Here is a 13781-nt window from a genome sequence, read left to right as displayed (position 1 = left end):
AGTTATGATGTGAAGAATAACCTATTTACTGTACATGGTAATGCTTTAATCAAAGAATACTGTAGTCAGTATGATTCATAGAGTTATTTCCACTGTTTAAATGGAACGTGTTTGTAGGTATTTTTGGCAAGAATTAGAAGAAAAATTATTTTTTAGCAAAGATCATGTGTAAGCTCGAGCTGTTTTTATAATGGTAGCTACGCCCCTGTTTGCATGTGTTGTTGACGCGCCATGGACGCCTTGTAACATCACTATTTGTTTATGATTCACAAACACATGCCCATGATATGGTCGGAATCGTGCCAAGGATTAGCAGATATTTATCATGAAAACAGGTTTTTATGTAGGTGGCTTGAAACTCGCTTTTACAAAGGCCTATAGGTTCGATTACAATACATTTCGTTTTACAGCTTCTCTCTTCTTAACATGCTCACGTCAAAACTGATTTAAATTCTGATTGCAGATTAAATAATAAATACAATAAATAGTATGCCAAATTATCGTTACCATGACAACCCTGTGAGAGTAATGCAGATGATACTGTCGGACGTAAATTTTGATAAGTTGCTTCATCGCTATCAATAAACACTGGGTATCTATACAATTATATGTGTGATCAAAGGCCATATGATAGATCATATGGTCTCTGGTGTGATGGAGGAGAACTTGCGTCGCTAGTTTTGTCGATAATCTGAACACATGTATGTAGCGTGAAACCGGCAGATACCTTTAGAAGAAAGTGTTTGCCCTACCTGTAACAACGATGTCCCGTGTCTATAAAAGGGATATAATGTGGGATGAATGACATGTACTTTTATCTTGGCCCGTTTATGATGACACATACTGCGATCTTTCACAATAATGCCTCTGGCTATCAGATTGAGGGTAAGTTTTAAACATAACCGGTATTTCTATTATTGTATTTATAAAGTTCTTCGAACGTTCTCCATATACGTCCGTCAGATACATCGCGCACTACCCTTTTCTCTTTTGATCTTCTCCAACGACTGTTACAAGTTCAAAGAATCGTAGTCAAAGTAGAAAAGTCTTAAGACTATTCCCTACAATTCTGTAACTTACACATTGTACCCTACATGGGTAGAGCTTCCGTTCGGGGGGAATATCAGAGAGAGTGAGTGAGTTTGGTTTTACGCCGCTTTTAGCAATATTCCAGCAATATCACGGCGGGGGACACCAGAAATGAGCTTCACACAATGTACCCGTGTTGGGTTTCGAACCCGGGTCTTCTGTGTCAGACTAAAGGCCTACAAGATGTTTAGCAACACTGGGGCGTAATAATAGATCTTCTCCAAACAAGGGAATATATATCCTGTGAGAATGACTTCTCCGACAGGGAAATTTACAGCAATGCGACATCACAATTACTTACGTGATATTTACTCGCAATCTGAGTTATGGATCGTCAATTTAAGCAGGACAATATAGACGAATTTCACAAAAGGCACGGAGATCGCACATGCCTATGATATACTCAGAGAACGCACCCGTCTGTGCTATCCGGTCATATTCGCTACACGATAAAAGCAATTTTTTCATTTCATGTCTCACAGAATATATAATTTGATATGGCATTGTTTGTTATCGTATACTTTTGCGTTAGTGAAACAAATGTGGACAACTTTAAGTTTATGTATGGCGCTATTTCAGCAAAGGCTGAGCGAATGGAGAAATAACATTGTTCAGGCACTGTGAGACTATTAAGGAAGGTCACATGCAGTGCAATAATATTCCAATTATGTACTGCCACAAAATATTTTACAGTAGTGATGCGCGAGCTGAACAGACTTAAGAAATTACGAGTTGGTTCCTGTAGCACATTTGGCTGTGCTCTAAGAGAGACAAAGTGCTATTCTATTGGAACAGCTAGGGACACTTGCGAGGACAAAGGGGCAACGCATCGCCCTTTGTTCACCACTGAACCTTTTAATCCCTCGAAACATGCACCTCACAAGATTTGCCAACACCACAGTAACTGATACTGGTAGCAAGAGCGACTGCAGCTTGATAAGGCGTGTGAACTTGCGTAATACTGCTTTCTTTGTCAGGCTCTTTTGGTGATAAGAATATTGAGGTCATGTGAACGTTGATTTCAAACGTACTAAAATGTGTGAAAATGAAATTACATGAACCAAGTAATTCACATGATGGAAACATATGATCATCTTGCTTGAGTACAGGTAAGATGAAGGTGTATAAACCGTTCATATACATACCCCTGAAATCCGGTATCATACATAAATATCTAAGGTGTGTAAATATTTGCAAATTTGAAAATTTGCATGTGTTTCCCCACCTAAGTAAATTCACATGTTTCCAACCCGAGGAAACTTAGAACGAAATCGGAAATTTCAGCACCCATTGAAATTCAAAGGAATGCATTGGAAATACTGTATGATCATGTATTTACCGGGGTATCTGTTTTGCAATTCATGTTTGGAAATCCTTGACAATCCGGTCAGGGCATACATGAATGAGGTGCTTGTGCATACGAAAATGTACGATGAGCATATGTTTCAAAGGTATAGATTCATATGAAATATATGCCCGAAGTTAGGAAATATCTGAAAACATACGTAAATCCGGTCGTGGCATGTATTTCCTACTGTATTTACGTGTATTTCAATGGTTTACTATCCGGCTTTTGGTTCTGTGTGTCCTTTTCGTGAATTAATTTCCCAAATCCATGCTGACTTGAAAGCACGCGTCCTGTCCGTATTTTATATGTTCCCCGGAAATATGCCTTGCCCGTTGGTTGTCTTTGGTCTCTGATGGAAGAAGGTGTCTAACAAACGTGTTTTGGTGCTAATTGTCAGACTGAAAAGCAATAAAGCTTTGTCGCTTGATCTTGGTTAGTTGTTATTAGCAAAAGAAAGTACACAGGTGTAATTGCAATCCCAAATGTGTGTTCTAACTACTAAAATTATTGAAGAAGATTGATTGTAGAAAACGCAACCATCATGTTTCAATTGACAAAATGCAACCAAAAACATTTGAACGTGTTTTTCACGAAATTTCGGAAAATTGTGATTATTGTCCTGTGCACCAGCACTTTTCGTACAAAGGGTATAAAACCTGTTTGTCGTGAAGACTGAACAATCACTTGACAAAAATCTCACGAGAAAATGCCAAGATTGACGTCGGCACAAACGAGAAAGGGCCAATGGAATGTCACAAATGGGTGCTTCCAACAGCCGTATTGCAAGGACATTGGGTTGCACAAGACAAACCATAATTCGGCTGTTTAACCGTTTCAATATGACAGGCCAGACATCTGATCGACCCAGAAGTAGACGTCCAAGAGTCACAACACCCTAAGCGGATAGCTATCTGCGAGTTATTGACCTACGCAACCGGATGTTGACGGTGACGTCATCAGCAGCCACATCATTGGGTCATTGCGTGAGCCGATTCACAGTGACAAGACTACTTCGTGCTGCTGCATATGGGCCTACCGACAGCTGCGTTGAATGGCCTTGAAATTCCAGCATCGTAGGACCCGTCTGCAGTGGTCATCACTACATCGCTGTCTATTGTTACAATGTCATTTTGCTGATAAAACACGCGTATTGCAGTGTGGTTTTTCATTTCATCAAAAGGTTTCGTTATTTTTATCTTATTTGAAGAAACACAACCTGTGTACTCGTCAGTTTACATTACGTTTTCAAGCTAACGGAGAGTTTTGCAAACAAATGTAATATCACACATCCAGTAGTGTTGGGAATTGGTTGAAATCTCACAATTGATGACTGCTTCATTACCAACGAACAATCATCGAAAAAAATTGGCTAGAGTCATTTTTCAGATTTTGCAACTTCTTACTTTAAAGTGATGACTAATATATCATGAACATAAACTTCCTGGAATCTTAGAGAAATATTCAGTCATGACTTTTCAGTTAGTGAAGTGAGTTTTCTAAGAAATAAACATGTTTCCAGGCCCTGACAACTTCTAAAATATGTTCCATTGTCAAGTATTTCAAAGACTAAAACAGTAGTTCCAAAATCGTTTATGTTCGATTATGAGAAAATGTGATCGATTGCTTGGTCGTTTGGCCACTGCGACCAATCTTCGATTATTTCAATTAATCGGAACACCACTAACATCCAGTCAATCTTTCAAATAAAAAATATCATGCATTTTCTGTCAACAAACATAAACCATAAACGCCAGAGTTTTAAAACGCTTGATTTTCTGCCGAAACAGACTTCAATGCGAGCAAAAGGCAAAATGTTATAAACGTTGTATACCTGCATCACTGAGAATCATTGAAAATAAGGCATGGCTGCAGTGCCTTAAATAAATGGTTTTTAAACTCAAGAAGTTTTTTTTATTGAATGGTCCTGTTTTATAATGGTTACTCATGACGAATCAATACAATAGTCGTTCATTAAGGCTGATGGAACATGTTCCATCTGGGAAGGTTTTGAACTCAAAATTACACTACACAGAAACAGGCTTGTTTAAGGAATCAGTACTGCACGATCTGAAACGTATCAAACAAATCTGTTCTGAAAATATAACTTTCCCTACAGATTCATTTGTCATACGCATTTATCAACACACCATTACGACCCTCGAGTCTGCCAAATGCTGTTTGTCATACCTCACTAAAACACTACAATGATATGTCCACAATACATATAGAATCAAAAACACATAACGCCGAGAACGTAAGCATAAACCAAGAAACAGCATTATATATCTGAGAGCACAGAACCGGAACATGGAAACGACAGCACACACAGACTGGAACCGTCCGATCTCGGCATACATGAGACATGATGCTCCTACAACTGTGATAAACGCCTAACTGTATGCAACCAAGGATGTTGACTTGATGGCGATAAAATTCAGTCAGGTTCTCATGTTTGTTGTTTAATGCCGCACTATGCAATATTCCAGCTATATGACTGTAAGCTGTAATTTTTCGAGTCTGGACCACACAATCCAGTTATTAACATCATCAGCGTCGATATACACAGTTGGGAAACGATAACATGTGTTATCCTAGTTGGCGAGCTCTACCACCTGATCCCGTTAGTCGTTTCTTACCACTGAGGGTCACAATCCGCTCCATGTCACCTACCCTACACGGAGGTCGATGTGAGTTGTTTAACACGAAATCCCCACGACGGCTCCTCAGAGAAAGAAGTGTACAGAAACACTTATCAGTTTTTTTAATAATTTTATTCCAGTTGAAAATCGCATACAAACTTGCGGAATTTTCAGTCTATGTAAAAGTTGTTTTCATGGGAGCTCGAATTATATTTTTAAAATCCTAAACTAAGAAAAGTAACCAGTTAACAACCATAAATATTTATGTGCCATGTGTAGTGAAGAAACAATGTACAGTTTTCAAAATCTGCAAACGACAACTTGTATGGACAGACGAAAGGACGGACAGAGTCAATTTTTATAACCCCGTAATTCTCTTTGCAGGGAAAATAAACTACCATCTGAAATCCTGCAACAGATTCTAACACACAATTACTATTCCCAGTATAAACAACAGAAAAACACACGAAAATCGTATATTATCAAATTGCCACACTCAGTATTGTCGAGAGTTACTGAGCCAAATGTCGCTGAGTACTTCCGCACTCTTGAGTGAATCAAGGATTCACGTGCCACAGATTTATAGATCACACATATGGGGTCCATGGGGGCAAGAACGTTAAAAAAAGACAAACCTGCTCAACCACGTTCACAATTACATCTATACATCTAACACTTGTATTCCTGTGCACACCATGTAAAGTCTGTAGGATCTGATTTTCGTAAACTGTGCTCTTGTAAAACCAGGAAGCGGTTTATAGGAATAAATATGCAGTCTTACATATCAGTAAAACATTAAACTTTTCAATGCTTCATACGTGAACAACGGAAACATGCTGATCAATATCAAGTGACAGAGGGAGTGTATATTTCAGACACAGATTGTACACAGCATGTCAGCTTCAAGGTTAGTAAGACATAGCAAGATAACTATAAGGCAAAAGTGACAGCAGGTGTAAAACAGATTACCAATGTTTCATGTGATTAAATGACGCAAACTGGATTACACAAACAGAATCATGAAAGACGAAAGGCAAATGCCAGGGAAACCAAGAATAGTTTTCTCTCCAGTCATTCAATTCATTTCTACCCTCTACTCTTCGGGACTTTTGCCTCACTCACTAAAATATATGGATAAACCATTAACATCACATATAGCTTGAATAACTTCACAAATGCAGACGAGCCGGAAATCAGGATTAGGATTGCCCGGCCGGTATACCGCAGTACGCTTTTCAAAGGATACGTATTGCAATATTTTTTCTGAGAACTGGTATATTGGGTAAAGAACATATATGAAGATTTTTTTATTATCTGTATGGGTTAAATTAAAATCTGCACACTTTCATTCACAACAGATGTTTTCCTTCGTTATTCAATGACAAAATGTCATACAGTAATGCTTTATAATGTATAAAAACGAAACTAGAATCCGGGACTATGCAACCTAATTTTGAACCATAACACATATGTTTAATCAGGATACACTTGACTTGGGTTTGTCAAAATAAGAACTAGACGCAAAGAAACGTCCTCTACCTTCCATTCGACGCTCTTCCACATGATGCTGGTGACAGGGTTGGACTCAACATTTATGGGGTTGAAAGTGTAACCAACCAAACTATTGAGAAAGATGCTACACTGCTGCTTGTCAAAAGGATAATGTGTGACATCGACGAAGCATTGAGTGTGGAACAAGTCAGTGATTGTCATGAAAACGTAACCATCTCCAAAGCCATATATCAAGGCGTTGCTAGAGTCTAGTGGAGACCCAGCATTGTTGGGAAGCACTACTGGTGGCGTCCATATTTCATTTGTCTTCAATTTCAGAATAAGTAGGATTCTCGTGTGATGAACTGTTCCAGATAAGGTGAGGGTCATTCCATCTGAAAATCAGTGTTCCAAATACAGTAAGGACCTGACTAGCGACGTCAAGACCCTGGACATAATGCAGAAAAAATGTAAAGTTCACAGTGACCAAGTCAGGATCTTCTGAGGGTAATGGTGGAATGTCCTTTGGGAATCCACGAAGGAGAGAGTCTCGAAACATCTGATGTTTTAATCTCCTCGATGTGTTCTGACCCACAGCATATGGTACCATTGCAATAACCAGCATTATGTTGATCCGCATGCTGGAGGCGTTAAAACACGACCGTTTGTGACAAGTTCAGTTTCTGTCTGACCAAGAACCTGTACCACGAGCGTGGTACCGGGTATATATATATGCTGCATTTAATGTATGGTAATGTCTGCAAACATTCGTTGCTGCACTTGTAAATGCATTAGTTGATTTCTATTTGTAAATTGCAATGCTTTTCCTCCACCGAAGATCGATTCTGTCAAATTGACAGAAGACTGATGCACTGAAATCCTTTGAACAATATGTAATAAGTGTTTTGCAAACGGTGAAATAATGCGATCAATAATGCGATCACTCCACGCACATGACTTTGATGGCGCTATCATCCATTTGCCTTGTTTAATGTATTTAAAATACGCGACAAAACCCATTCAATATTCATTTGAACACATGGTCAAATTGAGAACGTATTTCTGAATAGAAAGCAAACAACAGTGATACCTGATGTCCGCGAAAAAGATAAAATTATACTTTCCACCTGCAACACATCACAATAGATAGAAGTGACAAAACCCTTTCCACATTCATTAGAAATATCTGCTAAAAGCAGAGTCGATTGTACAATCGTGACTATACCATGAGCATATAATGGTTTCAGCTGTTGTATGTAACCAAATCGAGTATGGACCAGACAATTCAGTGATTGTCACTATGCGATGTATAGTAACTAGCAACTCATCCCAAGGTTAACATGTAAAATGAACGCCCGAGCCGCCCGTTTCTGTTCTTTTACGTATTAACCATGGGATTAGTTGCTATTTGACTTACACACCGCAGTTAACGACTGACCAGACTTTTCTAAAATCTGCAGAAGCAGCAACGGTTAATTACTTTTACTATATTTGCTCTTTTGAAATACAGAAGAATATATGCAGCAACGGTTATGTTGATTTTACTACGACAGACGCAGCAACGGTTATGTTCACTACGACAGACGTCAACAATTTCACGTGCATAACCTGTGGTGACAGCACCGTGTCAACACCGCGGGTGTGTTCTGCGGCTCAAACATCGATTCAAACATAGCTGGATTACTCCTTGCAATCTGCTAATACGCAAGAAATCCTCACGTAACTTTAACCGAGGGAGGATACAAAACCGAGGCGTAGCCGGAATTTCTATGTATCCGGACGAGGATACGTTTGTTCAGACGTTATTTAGACTCATCTCTTGTAACGTTATCTGGGGTTTAAAGCCACGTCGGCCTTTGGGCGATATTATAGAAGGAACCTCTGATGACGTCACAAGAGGTTGATATGAAATCTAAACAGCTATCTATTGTAAAGACCATATCATCCCAAGGTGTGTAAGATAACAGAGCATATGTTTATGAATCACCATGAAATAGTGATGATCGCAAAAAGGTATCTCGACCCACTGGTGGCAGCTGTCATACACATATGCAAAGTCTAGTCAAATGTTCACCTGAAATAACCCGGGAACGTATGGTACAAGTCAAAATAGGGAATTGGCTGTTTGATGGTCATTGAACGATATCAAATCATCGATATACCTGAAGCTTAAGTTAAAATTTTGGCCAAATTATCTTGATTTGTTTTGACCAACCCAAGCAGAAATTGTGATTCATATTCATAAAGAAACAGATCCGCAAGGAGCACAATTGATGCCCATGGGGATGCCTACTTGTTGTCGAAATGTTTTACGCCTAAATTTTACAAAGATGTTATAAATGTTATCAGTGTTTGGATGTTATCAAACACACCCAAAGATAAGCCAGTTGCTCACCTGAAGAACTCAGGAACATATGGTTACGCGTGTATTATTGTAGGAAATGCCTTTACATTTCCACCATATTTTATACAAAGCTTTTCTGAAGCTACAATACAACATTAACAACTTGTGAGAAAGAGTCGAATGAAGTTTCCTGAAATCTTGGTGAAAAGAGTGTTTGACTGAACCTACCAGGATGTGAACCATAAACGTCACAAGGAGGAACCTATAGAATAGTGAGAGTTGAGAAAGTCATTCTCTCGTGAAGAGAGTGTTTCGTCACTTTGAATCGTTATGAATACATCTTCAATATAAACCGGATGGGGCACTTTCACTTTCCCTTTGCCCGGCATGCGTACTGACTTACAGCTCTCTTAGAATATGCCAAAAACACGGGTTGTGTACATATGTGTAAAGTATGATATATACTACTCTCATTCAATTTCATGTTTTTACATTTTTTACTTGTTCAAAGTAATGGTTATATTATGGTTATAATATGTATTGTGTTTCAAAATTAATTATTGGTGGAACTCTTAATAGATGCACCTATTATTCCGTCATAGCGTGTTACACATTTGCACTCCTTCATTTCAGAAACTCTCTTTGATATCAACATGACATTTCCCATTGTAAAACTAAACATACTTCAGATAACTTATTGAAACGTTTCAGGTCTTTCTCAAAACTGTTTGCAACTACCCTGTGTGCATTTGTTCAGAGCATCAGACTCGCTGACTTGTCACATGTCATCGGTTCCCAATTTCGCAGATCGATGCTCATGCTGTTGATCACTGGATTGTCTGGTTCAGACTCGATTGTTTACAGACCGCCGCCATATAGCTGGAATATTTCTGTAAAACTAAACTCACTCACTCACTCAATTGTTCAGAGCAGTTCTACTGTATTGTATGTTGCTCTACCTGATAATCAATGCTTCCGGTCAGTGACGGTTAACTAATGCTTGGTCCCTGAAAATATATGATTTTGATAGAAAGAAACATAAAAGGAGCCGATGAGAGTTGGTAGATTCACAACCTGAGGACACTCCAGATTTACATCATTTAGGGCTTGCATTGCAGAAAGAGCTGGGTGGAATGGGAAATATTGTGGAACTGGTGGTGATTAGAACATTGGGACATAACGTGCAAGTTGGGACTTCACGGACAGCCGTTGCCAGGCGTTTTAAAAATAATGTCACCCAATAAGCCGTCTTGTCAGCAGACCGTGAGCGTTGCAGACCGTGCTACGCCAGGTCAACTTGCTCTTATGACGGCAAGACCGACAAATTTGACACATCCGAGACCGCTTCATGACGACAACAGCAGCGAACACAACTGGCAGACATGGGAGACGAATCAACCCAGTCAGATGGCGTCTGATTACGATCCCGGCGCCCCACTGTGGTCCCATATTGCAGCCCCGATACGGTCAGGCCCGATGTCGATTTGTGCAGTAGTATGGACGTCGACCCCGGCTTTTCTTCCGTATAATTGTGTTTTCGGACGAGTCGAGGAACTGAGTTTCCTTTCTTGATGGAAGAGAACGAGTTTATCGGCGACATTGAACGTTACGGCAATGGATGTGTAAGACAGCTAGATCAATTCGGCTGTGGAAGTGTGATGGTTTGGGGAGCAATAAACGCACGTTTCAGGGTCGATCTTCACGCTATTCAGGGCAATCTCACTGCACAGCGGTATGTGGATGAAATTTTAGGGCCGGAAGTCGTTCCTTTGCTGCGCCGTCACCAACAACGTCAACGTGATATTCCAGCATGACAACGCACGCCCCCCATGCCGCAGGAGTGACACAAGCCTTCCTTCAGCAAACTAGAAACATCGTGATAGACTGGCCCGCTTATTTACCAGATTTAAACCCCACTGAACACTTGTGGGACGAACTTGTGAGGCTAGTTTTTAGACGTCAGCCACCGCCAGCCAATGTTGCAGATTTGACCATGGCCTTGCAACAAGAATGGAGGAACATTCCAATGGCCTTTATCACTCGTCTCTGTGACTCTATGCCTAAACGTATCCATGCCTGTGCCAGAGCTGATGGAGGACACAGGGGATACTGACTGTGATAACGGGGGTGCCTCAGTTGGCAAGACACTGTGCGTGTCCTGTCGACATTCCATGTTTTCTTCAACAGACTGAATGCTTATTCCATGTGCTTTTATATATAATAACAATTGATTTCATCCCATGTCTTTTTCATTTTTTCTCATAAAAATGCGCTTTCAAAATGTTTCAGTATATATGCTTGTGCTACTCTTGAAAGCAGTGTTAACAACCCAGTATTACTTCACCTATAACTTCATTATAAGGAGACCCGTGAAGGTTCGGGTTAGAATTGATCTTAAGTAACCCATGCTTGTCGCAAGAGGCGACTAAAGGGATCGGGTGGTCAGGCTCGCTGCCTTGGTTGACACATGTCATCGGTTCCCAATTGCACAGATCGATGCGCATGCTGTTGATCACTGGAATGCCTGGTCCAGACTCGTTTATTTACAGACCGCCGCTATATAGCTGGAATATTGCTGAGTGTGGCGTAAAACTAAACTCACTCACTCACCCATTATAAGGAATATTTTAAATATATCGTGGAAATGTTTTAATGAAACGAGGCACAACAATCGCACACATTTACTAAAATACAATAATGAAATGAATTTTGATCATAAAAGTTTATCCCTAGGATCTCAGTCTCTCATCTTTAACACATCTCTCAAGACAAACGGATGTAAACAAAGCGAACAAAGAAATTTACAAGGAAAAAACAAGTGATAAACGAATCTCCATTATCCCTCTTGTAGGAAGTACGTCAAACGTTCTGTTATAAATGTTTTAAAAGAAATAACCTTATCCATAGATCTATCTACTCCCGACATGCATTATGCTTTCCGGTAATGATTCAACGTTTCTTTAGCCTTGGCGGTAATCCCCTACTCCCCGGAAAATAAGCTCCCTCGGGATATCTGAAATATATATTTTAGCCTTTGCTGCACGACACCCATCAGACTAGCGCATAGGTTTATCGACTAGTACGCCTGTATCTCACAACAGCATTGGTGAATAAAAGTTCTCATACTGAGTTCTTATACCGTATATCACACTATATCGAGGCAAAGTAGCAATGAGTGAGTAATGCAAATAATGTGGTATGCAGTGTATTGACGGGGCAGTCTTCCAGAATCAAGAATGAAAAAACACCCCACCATTCAATCTGTCAGAACTGTTGTCATAGAGTAAACCATTTCAATATGTTTCTGTAAAACTTCATATATTCAAACAACATAATTGTTTCAATATATATCCAAAGTGCACCGAAATTCTATTCCGTTTGTCTGTTTAATGTATTCAGCAATCATTCGGTGTAGCCCTCTTATCATAAACTCCACTCCGGGCAGGACCCTTAATTCTTCATGCTATCAGTAAATGTCAATCAACACCTCCCTACCTCAGCGGATCTTACGTATGTACATGTGCATAGGTCATTGACCTTGCATAACGTGGCGTAATTTCCCTATGTATAAAACCTGAGTGACATGGTCACTCAGGGAGACCAGTCATTGAACCCAGTCAGGGGGACGAGACGGGCCCAGATCATCGACAGAAGCGGACTGATTGTGCGGCTAGTCGGGGCGTCGGCCAAGGCCATCGCCTCACCGACTATACGTCGACGATGAAGAATCGCAGTCCGACTTCTGAATGTGTGTAAGTGACAGAGCGGGTCTCCAAAACGGGAACACTGGCCACTCGGTCTCAATATGCGTTCTGTCACGTGATTTCCATCTTATGTACCATTTCTACCATCATTCCCCAACATGGCTGCTGCTGTCTTCAACTCTACCGCTGACTTTTGTCTTCCGTCTCTTGTCCACCATCCTGAACTACCATCCGTGAGCTACCCAAACGGACGCTCTTGGACAGAACAATAAAAGGCTATTCAGTGTTCAAGGTTTTTTTCTGTTCACTTCTTCATACGAAAACATTATTCTTTCGTGTTATTTTTACTAAACCGTGAAGTAGTCAACATGTCGCGTCTTTATCGATTTAAGTGCTTGGCAACTCACAGCTTTTGAACTGCTCTAAAGTCACTGAATGAATAATGGAGTGTTTTATCAAGAGGGCAGAGACGGGGCACATCTCACTGTGCGCGCACCTATTGTTCTAGGTAGAGGTTCAGTCGGCCATGGTAGATAGGGTATACTATTATTAATAGGCGCTTTGTTTTTTCACTCGATCATTGGATGTCAATCTCAACTCCCTGGGGATCATACAACTCTTGCAGTTAATGTGGGTGAACTGGGACAGATGGGTGAACTGGGACACTTAGTCAAAGTACTTTGTCCACGTTGCAGTACCCGCAACTTGGTGTTTGCACGCATTCATGTGGCCACCATATGGTCATTTACCAATGGATTAGTGGGTTCTTTTAAGTGCAGAGGGTTGTGTACTGTACACTAGGAGTTGTGACAACACTGAAAGAGTCTGACTCCAGGATTCGTGGGTTCTTTTAAGTGCACAGGGTTGTGTACTGTACACTAGGGGTTGTGACAACACTGAAAGAGTCTGACTCCAAGGTTTTTACACCCGGTCACAGGTGGGCTCGATCCCGGTACCTCATGCTCGCTGGATCACTAGCCTGGCGCCTTAGACAGCTCGCCCTCCACGCCCCCGTGACTATAGTCTGTTGCAGTAAAGTAGACTTTAAAAATTAAGAAAAACTCCTAAAATACTTTGTTCATATAATTTATTCATGTCAGTGTACATATTGTACACATGCATGCATATATTGATGTCAGTGTACATATTGTACACATGCATGCATA

This window comes from Haliotis rubra, unplaced genomic scaffold (assembly GCF_003918875.1).
Source record: "Haliotis rubra isolate DU_JTF1 unplaced genomic scaffold, ASM391887v1 Scf336, whole genome shotgun sequence".
In the NCBI taxonomy this organism is placed as follows: domain Eukaryota; kingdom Metazoa; phylum Mollusca; class Gastropoda; order Lepetellida; family Haliotidae; genus Haliotis; species Haliotis rubra.
The sequence above is the reverse complement of the archived record's forward strand: the minus strand, read 5'-3'. Positions refer to the sequence as shown.